Source organism: Melozone crissalis, unplaced genomic scaffold (assembly GCF_028551555.1).
Source record: "Melozone crissalis strain CALT ecotype California unplaced genomic scaffold, PUWL_Pcris_2 ptg000066l_1, whole genome shotgun sequence".
NCBI lineage: Eukaryota > Metazoa > Chordata > Aves > Passeriformes > Passerellidae > Melozone > Melozone crissalis.
The window spans coordinates 4,365,266-4,383,839 of NW_026535844.1; the positions used below are offsets into that span (position 1 = coordinate 4,365,266).

Here is an 18,574-nt window from a genome sequence, read left to right on the forward strand (position 1 = left end):
GAGGGAGATGGGACCCCCAAACAGGGTGAAGCCAATTTTGTTCTTGGAATATGTAAAGTACTTAATGGATATGTAAAAAGTCTATGAATATGCAACAGGCTGATGTCATGGGAGACAAGGACCATCGAGCACAGGTTGTTATGGCCAGCAAGACTCCCCAGTTATTTTCGGGGACAACCCTTAATTCATCTGGTTTTAATTACATCACCCTGTTGCATATTCATTGACCCTCATGCATGTCAAAAAACTAATTTACATATTTCAGGAATTATTTTACATGGCCCAGCCTTGGCGGTGTCTCCTCATTTCAGGAGCCTCCACTGAAATGGAAAATGTAAACCCCCTCCCCTTGATTAGTAGCAGTAATAGAAATAGTAATAATAATTATAATTATAATTTAAAAATAATAATTAATTTTGAAATTAAGGGGCTCTCGGGCAAAGATATGGGAGTAGAAATAACAGTTCTTTATTAGGAAAAATTAAAAATACAAATACAGTAGTACAAAAAAAACCAACACTGACAGAGTCAGAATCCTCTGGGAATCCAGTGAAAAAGGTTGATTCTCTCAGAATCCAATGGGAAAAGGGCTGATCCTTTCGGAATCCAGTGGGAAAAGGTTTACCCTCTGGAAATCCAGGGGAAAAAAGCTGAAATTATGGGAATCCAGTGGGAAAACGTCTGATCCTCTGGGAATCCAGCGGGAAAAGCTGAAATTTTGGGAACTCAGGGGGAAAAGGGCTGATCCTTTGCGAATCCATTTCTTACCACCCAAAGACAGGGCACAGGAAGGGCCATGGAGTTTTTACAGGGTATCCCAAGGGTGGAGTTGCGGTTGGGGTCAGGGGAGGAGTTCTTAGCAACACAAGAAGGGTGAGATCAAATTCCTGCCTCTTAGCAACAGCAGCACTCCACACAGAAAACATACCCAAATCCTAAATTCCCTCTAAAACAACTGAGAAATTATGGAACTTCAGATATATTCAATCAATTTCCTTCATTTAACCCAGTTTTGGGTGTTTTTAAAGGATAAAGGTGAAGCAGAGGAAAATTAAGGCCAAACCAAAAGGCGAAGCAGCCAGGTGTGTTCCCAACATGGATCACAGGGAATGTGAGTGACCAGGGCTGTGCCCAAAGTGCCTCCTCCAGTGGGGGATGGAGCTGGAGCAGCGCACGAAGCTCTGCCCGCACTCGGGGCATTCGCAGGGCTTCCCTTAGTGGTGCCTCTGTTGGTGTTGGGTCAAGTGAGAGCTCTGTGAGAAGCTCTTGCCATACTGGGCACACTCCTAGGGCCTCTCCCCAGTGTGGATGCGCCGGTGGGTGATGAGGTGGCAGTTGTGCTTGAATCCCTTCCTGCAGTTGGGGCATTGGAAGGGCCTCTCCTCTCTGTGAATCCGATAGTGCTTGAAGAGATTGGAGCTGCTCTGAAACCTCTTCCCACACTTGGAACACTCGTAGGGCCTCTCCCCAGTGTGGGTCCTCTGGTGCTGGACCAGGCCGGAGCTCTCTCTGAAGCACATCCCACACTCGGAACACTTGTACGGCCTCGCCCCAGTGTGGATCCTCTGGTGCGTGATCAGATTGCCGCTCAGGCTGAAGCTCTTCCCACACTCCCCACACTCATAGGGCCGTTCCCCAGTGTGGATCCTCTGGTGCACAATCAGGTCGCAGTTCCACCTAAAGCTCTTCCCACACTCCACACACGTGTGGGGCTTCTCCCCATCATGGAGCTGCTCATGGAGCACCAGCTCTGAGCTCTGCCTCTGTCTCCGGCCGCCTTCCCGGCCCAGGCTGGCTCTTTCCCCCTCAGATCCCCTCCGGCTGCGTTTGCAGCCCCTCCTCGTGCGGCATCTCCGGGGCTTTTCCTCCCCATTGGCTTCCTGCGCCATGGAGCTGCTCAAAACGGCCTCTTCCACCAGGTTCTGCCGCGGGCATTTGTCCTCCCTGCTCTCCATGCTCAGCTCCTGCTCTGGGGGAGGAAGGACAAGGACAGGATGGGATTTGCCTCCGTGGCCACAGGCAAGGGCAAGGAGATCCCCCCAGGGCTGAGCTGCAGCCGGGGCTGTGCTGGGCTGGGAGATGGAGCAGCACAGAGGGGAAAGGGGCACTCATCACCAGCTCGGGGCTATGCACAAATCACCAACAGGACTGGACTGCTAGGAATGTGTCCTGAGCTGTGTGATTTTCCAACAATCTGTCTCATTACTTGGTTATGACAATGGGAAGATGCCAGTAGCTCACATCACAGGTAGCAGACAAAGAAGTTCATGTTAAAACTTACTTTAAAAGGTTTTTGACCAATCGCACAAAGCAAAAGCATATTGACAGTAGTTCTATCCAAGCACTATAAGCGCATTGAGGGTTAAAACAATGCTTGCCTATTACAAGTACAATACCTGCTTGTAAGCTTTAAAACACAATGCACAGAGCTCCACTATTAAGCTTGGAACTTCCTAATATCTTGCTAGATATACTTTTCCGCAGGTTAGGGAGTTATTCTAGATAAGTGTTAATGCACAGACCATTGTTCTATTTCTCCTTACTTTCTACTTCTTATATAATTTTTCTGCTGATCAATCTATTGGCTGCTGCAAAGCTCAAATCAGTTCTACTGTCTCTGAAGCTTGTCTTTTGCAGCTTTCCCAAAACCCTCTGATTTTAAGCATTCCAGAGACACTGACTTCCTCCTCATCTGCCTCATTGTCCTGGGGCATCTTCCTCTTCCTTGTAGCCTCCAAGGAGTTGGCAATGGGAAATCCTGGTTTGGGGAAAACAAGGGATGAGCACGTTGAGTTTGAAGGTGCCTGTGCCCAAGTCCATCTCTACAAGTTACCGGCCATCTGGGCTCCAGAAAAACCTCCCAAACACCAAGATTCAGCCCATAAAAACCTCCCAGGAGTTCCCCATCCCTGGCCCCTCCTCTCTGGAGTTCAGGGAGTTCCCCCCGGTCCCAGCTGCTTGGGGGTCATGCTTGGATTGGGGGTCCCCCTTCTCCTCGGTGCCTGCCCTGCCCAGGCTGCTGGCAGTCCCAGCAATCCCAAAAGCTCCCCCCGCTTCGCTCTCCCCATTTCGGGATGCCAGGGCTTTTTGGGCTCCCGGGCTCCCTTCTCCCCTAATTTTCTGCTCTGGGCTGCAGCGGCTCCAAGGAGTCCCCCCTGCCCCTCTCCAGGCTCTTGAGGCTCCCGCCAATGGCGGCGCTCCCCCCTCTCTGGGCTCCCCACTTTGGGCTCCTGGGGGACACAGGGCTCTGCTCCTCCAGGCTGCCTCTGCTGGCAGCCGCCACCGCCACCCCCTGATGTCCCCCCAAGGGGCCTTTTCCGCTCAGCCTTGGACTTCTTCATTCTCCAAACATCCCCCAAAAACCCCAACCCAGGGACCCCCTGGGATATCCAGGCTGAGCTCCCCCTCTCTGCTCACCAGCGCGATGGGGGGATGATGATCCCACAGGTGGGGGCTGCGAATTCAGGCAGGGATCGACCACGTGGTTCCCTCAGCTCAGCCTCCATCTGCCTTTGTCCCTCCTCTTCCTCCCGCTCCTCCCCTTCCATCCCCTGCACTCCTCCTCCTCCCTAGCACCACCTCCTTCACCTCTTCCATCGCTGCTCTCTCTGCCTTCATCCCTTCTTTTCCATCCCTCCCCCTGCTCCTCCTCCCCTTTCATCCCTGCCCTTCCCTCCCTCCTCCTCCTCCTCCAGCAGCAGCCACACTTTCAGTGCCCCGTTCCCCACAGCCCTCGCAGCCGTGGCAGGAGCGGGGATGGAGCCGGGACAGGTCGGGATGGGCAGCGCGGGGCTCTCGGCTGCTCCAGCCGCTGCGGGCGGGGGGAACCCGGCCCGGGCCAAAGGAGAGGCAAACTGGGGGCTGCACATCCAAACTGGGCCTTGCTGGGGACCCTGCCTGGCCACTGCCAGCCCTTGGGGCTCCTCTCGGCACATCCGCCGGGGGGAACGCACACAGGGCTGGGGGATCCCAGCAGTGGCAGCACTGCCAGGGACTGGGCTGGACTGAGATCATACTGGGAGTGACTGGGACTGTATTGGGCTTGTACAGATATCATACTGGGATCATACTGGGACTGTACTGGGATTGTACTGATATCATACTGGGATTGTACTGGGTTGATACTGACATCATACTGGGATTGTACTGGGATCATGATGGGACTGTACTGGGTTTGTACTGACATTATTCTGGGATCATATTGCCATGCCAGGGCAGACTGTGATCGCACTGATGGACACTGGGATCATTCTGGGATCATACTGGGAGTGACTGGGACTTTACTGGCTTTCTATTGACATCCTATTGGCATCATACTGGGATTCTACTGAGTTTGTACTGACTTCATACTGCCATCATACTGGGATCATGCTGAGATCACACTGGGAGTGAGTAGGAGCCTGGGCGGGGGGCAATTGAGATCATGTTAGGGGTAAATGGGACATACTGGGTTGAACTGGGATGGTGCGAGGATGGCTAGGATCATACTGGCAGTGAGTGCCACTACACTGAGGCTGACTGGGAGTGCTTGGGAGCAAATGGGATCACACTGGAAAGATGGTGGAGGGAACTGGGGTACCCTGGGAATATACTGGGACTGACTAGAAGGAAAATGAGGGTGAAAGAAAGCAGATGGAACCATGTGGAGCACAACTGGTACATTCTGGCAGAGAGTGGGAGCACACTGGGCTCATATTTGGATCATACTGGGAGTGACTGGACTAATACTGGGAGGAACTGAGTGTCACAGTGAGCATACCCTGCACATTATCCCCCATACTGGGCCTGACTGGGAGCAACTGGGAGCAAATGGCATCATACTGGGACTCACTGAGTTGATTGAGGAAGCAACTGGAACCATGCTGGTGGCAGCTGGGACCATACTGGGAGAGACTGGAAGTAAGTGGGATTACACTTGTAAAAAATGCATATTTTGTGATTGGGTTTTCGCAAATATAAAAATGAATATTATATGTCTTGTGTTAAAAAGTACTGCTGTATTAATTCTCTTAAGGAGTGGGTTAAATATAGTTTTAGGTTATTAAAAAAATGTTAAAATAGAAACTATGCTTGGTAAGAGGCTTTTTTTCAAGAAATTACTTGCAGCGAGATAGCAGCCACACGATACCTAAATCTTTCAGAGAAAAAGAATTTATTGCTCTCTTATCAGAAGAAATGAACTTCTTCCTGCCTCGAAGGCGCTGTTAGGTTTCAGAAGAAGAAGGTGCCACTGACCAGACAGAATCCTGTGTTTGAATGGAATTTATGCATCATGTATGAAGTGTATGAATATGCAACAGGCTATTGTTTGTAAGGGTTAATCCTGTGTTAACGGGTGCCTTTTTTCAGGCTTGTGCTGCCCAGAAAAAGGTACCCGGACATCAGTAACTCTTTGTATTTATTGTCTCATATTGTCCTAATTCGATTTGTCCAAACTGTGATTACTCTAATTGTATTACTATTTTTCATAACCATTTTATTATTATTAAACTTTGAAAATTTTATTAGCAAGTGATTGGCATTTTTCACAATTTGGTAGCAGAGGATGGTTACTAACACCTCGCTGCCGGTGCTTTAGGAGAGTCAGAGTGGGGAAGGCGTGCCCTGCCCAGTTGGCAGCCTCGCTCTGTCTCCCCTGGGGTGACCACAGACGCAGGTTATGGTGGACAAAAGGAGACAATAAAACAAAGAGAAGGGAAAAAGGCTCCCTACAACCGCGGTAATTGGCCCCCTAAGAGTAGTAATGGGCATTAAGAACCCGGGAAGGAAAAGGGATTTGTAAGTATTTCTCAGGGGGCAGGTACAGGGGGATGAATGTGTGTGAATGAGAGGAGGGCTGGTTGTCCCAGACCTGCCAAGTGAGTGCTGGAGTCTCCCAGGCTGAGTTTCCGACTTTCCGCGGTAAATGGCCAGGAAAGAGACGAAGTGAATGTTAACAGGAATGAGAGAATCCCCCGGGGTAACTGGGACTGTGTCCCAGAGAGGGGCTGGGCCCCTCGGAGGAAGGGAGCGGGGGAGTTTCCGAACCCAATCCACTAGGAAACAGGACAAAAGGGAACCCTAAAAATCCTGCTGGATCGAGGAATAAGAGTTCCCAAGAGCATCCAGAATTAAAACCTGCTGGGTGGAGGGATTACTTTTCCAAGAGCATTCAGGGTTAAGCAAAATTCTGCCGGATTGAGGATATGCTCAAGAGCATCTGGGATTGAAGCACGCAGATGGATTGAGGGATAAAAAAATGCCCAAGTGTTGGGGAAGATGAAATGGGAAAGCCTTATAAACATGATTGTCTGGCAAAAGATTTTTTGACAATATAGAAACGATAAGCGAGACAGAAATGAAAGCAAGCTTTGAGATCTCTTAGTTTCTGAACAACTGGAAAACAATGGTATGGCTGCCTGAAGGTAATCACCTTTTGATGAAACAATACCCTCTGCTTGCAGACAGATCCAAGGGTCAGAGCAGACCCTACTAGTTCAGCAGAAGGGGTCCAAAGAGGAGTTTTTAGGGTTTAAAATGTAACACAGTATGGTAATGCAATGATTCTTATAAGCTGTATGTAAATGCTATAGGATTTGTATCTTGTACTAGATTGGTTAGTGAGAAATAGAATATTCAACGCAGAAGATTTAATGTATTGTAACGGGAACCTCGCTCACTTACGTTTTTACTCTCTCATCCTCTCTACCCCTCTCTTCTCTCGGGCCTGCTCTGAGCTGTGCCTGGCAGCTCCAAGCAGGGCCCTGCACCCAGGCCCTTTGCAATAAACTGCAAGTTCCATGACCTGGCTGCAGAGATCTCTCGTCTCCGTCCATCCCGACTGTCCTACCCCCTGACACTTCTACACCCAAGAGCATCTGGGGTTGGACAACACAGCTGGGTTGAGGGATATCCAAGAGCACAGGGACTGGCCAGAAACACCTAAACTTGTAATAGGTGATGTGAAAGTGTAGTATATGGTAGAGATAATTCATGCTATTAATGTATAAAATATTGTAAACTCCACACTATGTCTCTTGACCATCCTGGCAGGGAGCAGCGTCTTATTCATACACATCCAGTTCCTGGACTTGGTTGAGATAAACATCGTGGTTTTTAATGAAAGAATAGAAGCTTCCAGGGCGATAATCGCTGGCTTCCCCGGGTCACCAGGTCCACCCAAGAGTGATTAACGCCTCAACGATTACACAGCTACCAAGATGACCCACAGCACCACCCTGATGCATGTGAATGCTGACTTCCCCAGAGTCTACTGACAACATCAGACACCTGGACTGAGTCTTTGTCCACCTCTGCACAGGTAAAGAAACGGTTATGCATGGGAAGAGACACAAAGAACATTCGGTCATCTCTGCCTCGGGCAGAATAAACTGTAAAAGAACTCACTGCGTCAGGCAGCATTTGTGAACAGGGGGAGACTCTGACATTCGGAGGTCAGATCCGTGTTCACCCAGCACCGAACCCGGGCTCGACGCTGACCCTCGGCTGTGGTGGTTTTGACAACTGAACTTCAGTCGCACAGACAAATTAATAAATCTTTGCTAAATTTTCTTATAAGTTTGGCTCTCGATTTGATAATTTATAACAAAAGGTACCTTATTGTTGTCTTGTTGTGTGTGAGAGTGAGTCACACACAAAATCAGCCTCAGCTTCCCGGGCGGGTGGGAAGGGGGGGCTGTGGAAAGAGGAGTGTGTGACCCACAAATAAGCCATTGTTCTCCTGGGTGTGTGGGGCTGTAGCATAAGGTACAGGTGACCTGCAAACGGGCCATTGTCCCCAGGGCGTGGGAGGGGGCCGTGGCTAAAGAGTGTGAGGGACACACAAATCAGCCTCACAGGTGAACGGCACCAGAGGCAGCAGAGTCAGGGCCCTCCCAGGAGGCCCGGAGATACTTAGACCCAGAGGCCACCCCAAGGTGAGGGGGGGCCACAGGGACCCGCAATTCTCTGTCAACAGGGATCCACTCTGTGTCCTGAGGGTGTGAAAGAATGTGTGGAAGTGAATGAGAAATAACAGTGAGTGAATGTAGATGAATGAAAGTATAGGTAACGTAGATTCTGTATTTTAAGCTTCACTATATCTTCTTGGAGGGAGGTGTATTGTACTGAAAGTAGTCTGAGAAAAACCTTTTTTATTTTTGTGTGTGTAGTTGAAAGAAAAGTGGTATTTAGGTTGTTAGTGAAAGTGAAAAACAGAGGAAGAAGATGAATAGATAAGATCTTGAAAAATGACACAGAAAACCTGTAAGTTGGATACAGGAGAAAAAAAATAGTCCTTTGGGCGTTATGTTAGCTAACAGAGATACAACTCCTTGCAAAAGGAGAAAATACAGGGTATGTAGAAGTTGATGGGAAAAACGTGCTAACTATGGAAAAAGGGAAATTAACCTTAAAATAGTAAGCTCAAACTTGTGAATTATATACTTTAAAAAGAGCACTAGAATATTTGACACAAAATAAAGGAACTATATATACTGATTCAAGGTATGCCTATAGAGCAGTACATACCTTAAAAAAATTTGGAAAGGAAAAAGATTACTTCATTCAAGAAGAAAAGGATTAGTACATGAGGAACTTATTTTAGAGGCATTACAATCAACTAAAAGAGATAGCTACAGTACCTAGTAGGGAACTCCAAAAGGGAAAGACCCCAGAAAGAAGAGGAAATAATTTCGCAGATCACGAAGCTAAGTATGCAGCAGAAAATGGAGCTGAAAGAGTTATGTTAATATTAACGCCAAACCAGGAAAAACTGGAAATTCCAAAGTTTAGGGAAGCCGAGAAAAAAGAATTAAAGAAGACAGGAAGTGAACAAGATAAATCAGGGAAATGGAAACTTCTTGATGGAAGACAATTACTTAATAAAATGTGCTTCTAGGAAAATATTAGAAGACAGGCATCAGAAAACACACTGGGGTACTCAAGCTTTGTGTGATCATTTTTTAAGGAACTATACGTGCACTGGGATTTTTTGATTTAGGATGTATCCTTAATTTGCCAAAGGATAAATAAAGAGGTGATGAGAGAAACAACATTAGGATGTCATGACTTAGTTCGTTGGCCATTTCAAAGTATCAAAGCAGAAGTTTAGATTTGCTAGGCTCTGGATTTATTTGTAAAAAAAACCCAATTTAATCTAGAAGAAAGACAATATGCCATATGTTAGACAGGAGATTTTAGGAGAATAAAAATCTTTAAAGTATCAGAAAGCCCCGAGAAAAAAACCAAGAAAAGAAAAAAGGGAAATGAAAGGAAGGGGAACAAGAGTAAAGATCAGAAAGAGAGTGGGATCCTCGGCAGGTCTTGCCCCCTCCGTTCGCGGCCCAGGCGCCTGTCCCGGGTCCCGGCTCGCTGCCCGCCTCAGCTCCGCCTGCCCCGGTTTCCATCCCAGGTGCGGCCTCACTGCCCAGGGCAGCTCCACCTGCCCCGGCGCTGTCGCTCAATTTGTGTGCCCTGCTCCCACTGCCTGGCCCGCGGCCGCTCTGCCGGCCATGCTGGGCAAGATGGGGGTTGCTCTGTCCTGCCGCCTGCTCCGAAGTCACCGCGCCCACCGCACCCAGGGGGGGTCCCAGCCATCCCATCCCCGGCTGCCCTGCCCGTGCCACCTGCGCTGGGCACCGCCGCTGCTGCCGGGCTCTCCCACCTGCCTTTGCTCTGCCGGCAGCTGCCGGATCAGCCGCCATCAGCCATGTGGGGGCTACCCACACTCCGCCTCGGGCTCCACGGGAAGATCCCCCTCTGCCGATTCCGGCAGCAGACCCTGCCCACACTCCCACCCTGCCTCGGCGAGATATCCTCCCCTGACCCCGTCCTGCTCTGAGTCACGTCCCCTTGGTAACCACAGCTCCTACTGTTCAGGGGAACTCTGTCTCTCTCTAGAGGAAGCACCTTATCAAAACATTAGGAGCTCAGTTAAAAGGCAGCCCTCTCCAAATTCTTTCTCAAAACATGAGAGAAAGGTTGTAGAAGGTAAAAAAGTGAGGGAGTTACATGAAGGGATTGCTCTATTTCTGTTCAGAGAGGTTCCCATGGGAGGGATGTGCTGCCCCGCACCGCGGCAGCCACCAGCGCCCCTGCCGGCCGTGCCCGGAACTGCACCCAAGGGGAAAGCGCCGCAGCCCAAAGGCCGGGACTGGGTCCGGGCTCTGTTTGCTGTCAGTGCCGCAGCTGTTGGTGTTTGTTTGCTTTTTTATACACACTAGTAAAGAACTGGTATTCCTACTGCCATATCTTTGCCTGAGAGCCCCTTGATTTCACTAGTCTAAAAATTAAGAGGGAGGGGGTTTGCATTCTCCATTCCAAGACAGGCTTTTTCTCGCCTTCCCGAGCAGACACCTCTCTTGTAAAGCAAGACAAGCACCCACAGGCACTGAGGGGGGCTGCAGGAGGGGCACAAGAAGGCCCTGCAGCACTTGGGCACAAAGGCACAGCAGGTGAATGCAAGAAGGGAGCAGCAAAAGGCCAAGCTGAAGGCAAAGGCCAGGACACAGTTCCTACAGCCCCTGAGGGATCAACCCCAGGGCCCAAGGGGGCCCCAGCACCCAGGGCACGGGCTCGGCCACAAGCACCTGGCAGAGGCATTGCCCTCCTCACCAGGGGAGAGCCCACCCAAACAGCCCCTGGCAAGGAACCAGGGCTCCAGCTGCAGGGCACAAGGACACTGCAAGCACAGACAGCAGCACCCTCAGGACCAGCAAGTCCACCCCTTGATGGACATGGATTGCAGGGCTGTCACAGCTCCCATCACACCAGGGACCCTCCACACGGGAGCCCTTGAGAACATTCAGAGTGGGTCTGCATTGAGAGGAAGCATTTTCTGATGGACACAGGGGCCTCTCAATCCACTCTGAATCTTAGACCTTGTCCTGGGTTGACTCTATGATGCTTTTATCCCCAATTGTCTCATTCTGCTTATGTTGAATGTGGTAGACAGGGAAAGGCGCTGCGGAAGATCTCGCGATGTCACGGAAAGCCAGGACCCTCAGATCCCCTTAGATAAGACCATCTGCCTCCCATAGATAAGAAACTAACATAGGAATGTAACCCGCCTAACCAAATTCCAGTAACTTTCCATCCCCTACCCAGTAACAGTCCACCTCTTACTAACCATAGAAGGTAAAGACAGACCCATGCTGATGTAGAGACCCCTTAGACTATAAAAACCCAAGAGACGAGATAATAAACGCCTTTTGACCGTCCATCACATTGATGTCTGCGTGTGTCATTGGCCCGAGTGGCCCTAGTGAGAGGGCTGCCGTGCTGTTCGTCTGAACCAGGTCGCCTGCCTTGTATCAGAAGGCAACAAAGTGGTGCCGAACCCGGGACTGCTGCAGCCCCCGGGGTTCGGGTATTCTCCTGGCCAGAGATCAGCGGCTGCTGGCAGCAGGTCTGACCACAGCGGGAGGGATGCCTCCGGACCAGCGTGGACCATGGAAGCCATTGCGAAGGTCGTAACAGAGATGCATGCACAATGGGGTATAGAATGTAAACTTAGGGATCTATCTCTCGCATTGCCGAGACTGATTAAGCTTGGGGCTATTGAAAGCCCCGTGGACGTCCTACATTCGGACGTGTGGGATAATTGTACAAAAGCCCTGGCGGAGGACACCATGTCCTCGGGCTCAGGGAAAGCTCTAAAATCGTGGGGCAGGGTTGTCCAGGCTCTGCAAAAGGCTCGACAAGAGCAAGAAACCTGGATAGCCGCGCGAACTTGTTTATTAGCCGTGCCGCAGTTGGGGGTGGGCGCGGCGACACAAACCGCGGAGGGGCCTGACCCGGGCGGGCGCGCGGAGGCGCGAACGCCAGATCCCCCTCAGCGAGCAGATTCACCATCGGAGGGGGGGGAACACCCGCGGACGTTCTGGCGGGGGCTCGCGGAGGAGGCGCGGAACGCGGCCGAATCGGCGGACCCCGTAGGGACCGATAAAAACGCCCCCCCACCATATGCGTTTGAAAATGGCGCCGAACCGCGTGGTCCGGGCGGAAAGGAGGAGGCGGGGGGCGGAAGCGCGGTCAGCCCGCTTAACAACGCATGCGCGGGCGAGCGGGGAGACGGGGCGGCCCCCGTGGAGACGCGTAAGATCAATCAGAGCCCTCAGTTCACATTAGGTCCTTATAGGGCAAGGACCTCCCCCAGCAGGAGGCGGGGGGACCCCAGGGAGAGGGAACGGCCCGACCCCCGCAGGAGGGGGCGGGGTCGGAGTCCGGGGAAAAGGCAGAGCAGCCCGGAAGCATCTCCTTATTCAACTTCCGGCTCGGACTCGGGCTCGAGCTCCGAGCCCGAGATAGGATCGGAGGATTCCGATCTGGATTACGGTTTTAACAGAGAGAGAGAAGCGGCATGTAAGGTCACTAGCCACAGTGCTCCCGCTTGGGTGAAGGGGTTACCAGAGAAAAATCAAACCCCGCTCACAAATTGGCGGAAAATAAAAATGGCTTGCGCGGAATGGGCTCCGTCTGCCACTTTAGTGTTCCCGGTTCGTGTGGGGGGGGCAGGCGGAAACCAAAGGACTTATTCACCAGTCAATCCGAAAGATGTGCAGGCAATTGTTAAAGCGATTGCGGATAAGGGAATTAATTCTGCCATGGTTTGCACACTTATAGACGGCCTTTTTGGTGGGGACGATATGCTTCCCTTCGATATTAAGCAGACATGTAGAATGATATTTGATGGTGCAGGGATGATCGTGTTCAAACAAGAATGGGAGGATAATTGCATGAAACAGCTAGCCTTGGTAACAGGGGCAGACCATCCACTGCACGGTTCCAGCATACAGAGGCTTATGGGCACAGACCCCACTATGATCACCCCCCAGCAACAGGCTGAGGGCCTGCGAGCCCATGAGGTCATGACAACGACCCGAGCTGCCCGAGAAGCCATCCGTGACGCTTCTAAAGTGGTAGCCAAACCCTCTCCATGGTCTTCCATAAAACAGGGTGAGAGTGAGAGCTTCACTCAATTTGTGGATAAGCTCCAGGCTGCATTAGACTCCTCGGCGTTACCCTCAGAGGCGAAGGGTCCCGTGCTGGCAGAGTGCTTACGCCAGCAATGTAACTCAGCCACTAAGGACATTTTAAGATCACTGCCACAGGGGTCCAATATAGCTGCCATGATCAGACACGTTGCAAAGGAGGAACACCTAGCTCCCATCCAAGCAGCAGTTCAAACTGCAATAACCAGCGTGATGGCATGCCTTAAGTGTGGCCAGGCAGGCCACTTGGCAGTAAACTGCCCCCAGCCAAGCCGCCTATCAGCAGCTGCTCCACCACGCCAAGCGGGAGGCAGGGGACCGTGCTGGGGGTGTGGAAGGAAGGGGCATTTAGCTAAGGAATGCAGATCCAGGCCTCAGGGAAACGGGAGAGGGAGGGGGTGGCCGGGCCGTGTTCAGCCCCCTCCCACTTGGAATATGCAGCGGCCCAGCTACAGCAACCCCCAGTGGGGCAGGGGACTCTCATACCCTATGCCCCCACAGGGAGCAGTCACCTTTGCATCCCCCCCGGCAATACAATGGCAGAGTTGTGCAGCACCCTCAATACCTTCGCACCCCCCACCACCACAACCCGCGCCGGAGTCACAGGGCCAGCAGGGGACGCCCCAGAGCGGGATCCCTGGGTGGCCTTGGTCATGAAAATAGGGAAGGAACCCTTGATGGTGTGGGGGACATGCCGCCTTTACGGCAGCCAAGATCCTCACGTCATAGGGCTTCAGTTTTGGGCGGACACGGGATCAGACTGCACGATTATTCCCGAAACGCATTGGCCCGGACATTGGCAATTCAAAGAAGTCCCCCCAGTGAACGGAGTGGGGGGGCAGTCCCGGGCATGGAAAAGCACCCAGCTGGTGGCTATAACACTTCACACGAAAAAGGGACCAGAACAGACAGTAGCAATCTACCCCTACATTTTGCAGAATTCTCCACCCCTGTTAGGAAGGGATGTTCTCTCCTTGCTAGGATTTCGGATCACAAATTTATCCTGAGGGCCACTGCCGTACACCCTCCGCTGGCAATCAAATTGACTTGGAAATCATCAGAGCCTGTATGGGTTGAGCAGTGGCCCCTGACAGAGCCTCGAATGGCAGCCTTGCTGGAACTGGTCGATCGAGAACTGCAAAAGGGTCACATAGAACCCTCCACCAGCCCATGGAACACCCCGGTATTCGTAGTCCCCAAAAGGTCCGGACAAGGCTATCGTCTCGTCCACGACCTGAGAGAAGTGAACAAGACGATCAGACCCATGGGTCCAGTCCAGACACTGCTTCCCACGAACTCAGCCATCCCCACAAGGCAGCCGTGTGCAGTACTGGACATCAAGGACTGCTTCTTTTCAATACCCCTGCACCCTGAGGACAGAGAACGATTCGCCTTTTCCGTGGCATTTCGGAACGGCGAGCGGCCCAACCTTCGCTTCCAATGGAGAGTACTTCCGCAAGGCCTGGTCGACAGTCCCACCATATGCCAAATCACCGTGGACAAAGCACTGACGCCAGTCCGACACTCCTACCCCACCGCAACCATCATCCAGTACATGGACGACATCCTGGTCGCAGCACCATCGACAAGCCAAGTGGATCACCTGGTGTCCACAGTCACGGAAACCCTTCAAGCCAACGGCTTCGAGATCGCGAGCGCAAAGATCAAGAGAGGACCCTGCGTGACCTTCCTGGGAGTAGGCATCACAAGCTCCCACGTGACACCCCCCGAGATGAAGATCAACCGAGACATCGAGACGCTCCACGACGTGCAACGCCTGGTGGGATCGCTGCAGTGGCTGCGCAACATCGTCCTGATTCCTCCCGAGATCATGGACCCTCTGTACGACCTCCTGAAAGGAAAGAACCCCTGGGAACCCAAGAAGCTGACACCGCAAGCAACGAGCTCCCTCGACTTCATCGAAAACCAAATGGCCACTGGCACGCTTGCCAGGTGGAATCCAGCCATGCCACTGGACCTGTACGTCCACTTTACACCGAAGGGGGGAGTGGGAGCACTCGCCCAAAGACTTGCAGAAAAGGCTCGACCGATCCAATGGGTGGTCCTCGGAAGACCCGCTCGTGCGTTTTCCCCAGGAATCGAGTGCATTGCCAATCTCATCATGAAAGGCAGGAGACTCGCCTTGAAACACCTAGGGACAGAGCCGACAAGCATCCACCTTCCGTTTCGCAAGCAGCCCACCACAGAGTCAACCGCAATATCGGAGTACCTGGCCCTTGCTCTCTCCGGCTTCGGAGGAGAAATCTCCTACTCTTCCAAGCCACCCTGGACTAAGCTGCTGACCATAGTCGACATGGACATGCCACCGAAGGTCAAGGACAGACCGCAGCCGGGACCAACGGTCTTCACAGACGCTTCCTCCACGACCTCAACCGCAGCAGCAGTGTGGCAGGCAGGAGAGCAATGGCACTGCGTCAAAGCGAGGGACCCCACACTGTCAGTGCAACAACTGGAAGCAGCAGCAGTGGTTTTGGCGTGCGGACTCTTCCAAGACGAACACCTCAACATCGTAACGGACTCCATATTCGTGGCAAGGCTCTGCCTAGCCATGGCAGGACCAGGAGTGTCAACATCAGCAGCAGCCCTAATGCTGGAAGAAGCACTCTCCTCACGACAGGGCACCGCGTCAGTCATCCACATCAACAGCCATGACCCAGTCAAAGGTTACTTCCAGATCGGCAACGACAAAGCAGACGCCGCAGCGAAAGGCGTTTGGACCTTGCAAAGAGCTCGTCAACTGCACGAGTCGCTCCACATCGGAGTCAAAGCACTGGCGAAGAGATGCGGAATCTCGACGGCGGACGCCAAACATGTGGTAGCCACTTGCCCTCATTGTCAGAAGTCACCCCTTTGGTCCTACGGAGTCAACCCGAGAGATCTCAAGCCCTCAGAAATCTGGCAGTCGGACTTCACCTGGTGCGAAATACTAAGGCCCCGAGCATGGCTAGCAGTGACAGTAGACACTTATAGCGGAGCGATCGTAGCTACGCAGCACCCCAAAACCAATTCCAAAGCCACAATTCAGCACTGGCTGACAGCCATGGCCTGGCTCGGCATCCCCAAGCAGATCAAAACGGACAACGGCTCCAACTTCAAATCCAAACAAATACAGGAATTCGCCTCGAAATGGGGTATCACGCTAGTGCACGGCATCCCACATAACAGTACCGGACAGGCCATAGTAGAAAGAGCAAACCAGACCCTGAAAACCAAGATAGAAGTGTTGGCAAAAGCAGAGGGCTTTGCCAATGCCATTCCCCCAGGAGATCAGGCACGCATGCTGGCAACCGCCTTGCTGGCACTGAATCAATTCCCTAGGGGAGATGAAACAAACAGTCCCGTTCAAAAACACTGGGTCACTCGAACGGAAGAGGGCCCACAGGTGGTAATCAGAAACGAGCTAGGCGAGTGGGAACAGGGTTGGAGGCTGGTGCTCACAGGGCGAGGGTACGCAGCGGTCAAAAAGGACGGCAAAATCAGGTGGTGTCCACTTAAGTCGATTAAACCGGACCTTCAGGGCGAGCAGAATGAGACTGACGAGAATTGCGAGTATCTGTTTACAGGACCTGCTCGTGGGACGCCCTCGTGACGCGTACTTCCCGGTTCCAGACGAAAGCGACAGACCACCAAGCCGCCAAGCAGCACCCGAGAGACCCGCACGGGGGAGACCCAAGCACCAAGGGTGTTTCTGTGTGATTTTGCTGTTGGGGCTTGTTGCCAGGGGGCAAGCCAGCCCAGACCACTACCCCCATCAGCCCTTCAGGTGGGTCATGCGACACCTTAGTAGGGGCAAAGCGCTCAGACAGATCACCACACCTAACACCCCATCCTTCGTGCTCCGCATCACCGACCTGTTTCCAGGACAGCCAAAGGTACACCCCTATTCCCCACACGTCAAACACTCGTACCTATCCTACTGGTGCCCAGCTTCAAACCCTGGGAAAAGCTACTGCAATCACCCAGGGTGGGGATATTGTGGGCACTGGGGCTGCAAAACCATAGTTACAGATGCCAGGCCATCGGGGCCTGGGTGGGATCCACAAGAGCCAGACAAATTCCTACAATTCACCTGGGCACCCATCGGCTGCAAAATACCCCTCTTCTTTCACGGGAACTTCCATCGAAACCAACATAAAATCCCTAGATTTCGGGCATGCACTGAGTACAACATGACGGTCTTGCAGCCAGATCACCCTAGCTGGGCCACAGGCAGAACGTGGACAGTAGTCCTTCAAGGGTCAAAAGAGAGAGCGAACGTGCAAATTATCAGGCTTCAACCGTCAGCACCCCGAGCAGTCGGACCCAACAAAGCGATTAAAAGTGTGCCGAAAGGGAGAAACATAACCTACCCCAAAACCTTACCCACAGGGGTCAGCAAAGTCCCGACCGGTCAAGCGGAAACCTTTCAGATGAGCCGCTTAACCGAGTCAGACGCAGACCCAATCCTTCGTATGTTAGAAGCTACCTTTGTATCCCTGAACGAATCTAACCCTAACCTAACCGAATCCTGCTGTCTTTGTTACGATGTCAAACCTCCCTTTTTCGAAGGAGTCGCCTTAAACACTCCCTTCAGTTATTCCTCAGCCGACGCCCCTCACCAGTGCAGATGGGACACCCCTCGCAAGGGAATCACCCTGAGTCAAGTCACAGGCCGAGGCAGATGCTTTGGCAATGCAACCCTAGCTAGGCGGAAAGGCAACGTCTGCACCAAAATCGTCAAGCCTAACAGGAAAAACAATAAATGGGCAGTCCCAGCCACATCTGGGATGTGGGTTTGCCAGCGATCCGGAGTGAGTCCTTGTGTGTTCCTTCCCAAATTCAATGACTCTAACGACTTCTGTGTCCAAGTTCTGATTGTTCCTAGGATCCTGTACCACTCAGACGAAGAAATGTACCATCTTCTTGAGGGACCCGGCCGGATCCACAAAAGAGAAATATTGACAGGTATAACTATCGCGATGCTGCTCGGCCTGGGAGCAGCCGGAACGGCCACAGGAGTCTGAGCCCTAGCGACCCAGCACCAAGGACTGTCCCAGCTGCAGGCAACAATTGACGAGGACCTGCAAAGGATCGAGAAATCCATCTCCTTTCTAGAGAAGTCGGTCTCCTCACTCTCGGAAGTGGTCTTGCAGAACAGGCGAGGCCTAGACCTCCTGTTCATGCAGCAAGGGGGCCTGTGCGCCGCCTTGAAGGAGGAGTGCTGTTTCTACGCAGACCACACGGGAGTCGTGAGAGACTCCATGGCAGAACTGCGGAACCGACTGGCTCAGAGACAGAAAGACAGGGAGGCCCAACAGGGCTGGTACGAGTCCTGGTTCAATCAATCACCTTGGCTAACCACTCTGATTTCTGTCCTGATAGGTCCATTGGCGATGCTGTTTCTAACAGTCACCTTCGGACCATGCCTGCTGAACAAGCTGGTCTCGTTCGTTCAGACCCGCCTGGAACGGACCAACATCCTGTACCTAGGCCGACGACAATTGCTGTGAAATCAACCAGAGAATTCAACCAGAGAATTCAACCAGGGAACAACGTCAGTCACAAGATCCTCCGAGCTTGTCTGACAAAAGCTTACTCAGGAC

At 52.2% G+C, this 18,574-nt stretch overlaps 1 pseudogene; it reads right to left on the reverse strand.

Annotated features, from left to right (window-relative positions):
• Positions 1–18,574, reverse strand: part of LOC128945560 (uncharacterized) — a 1,627,138-nt pseudogene that overhangs the window by 4,895 nt on the left and 1,603,669 nt on the right.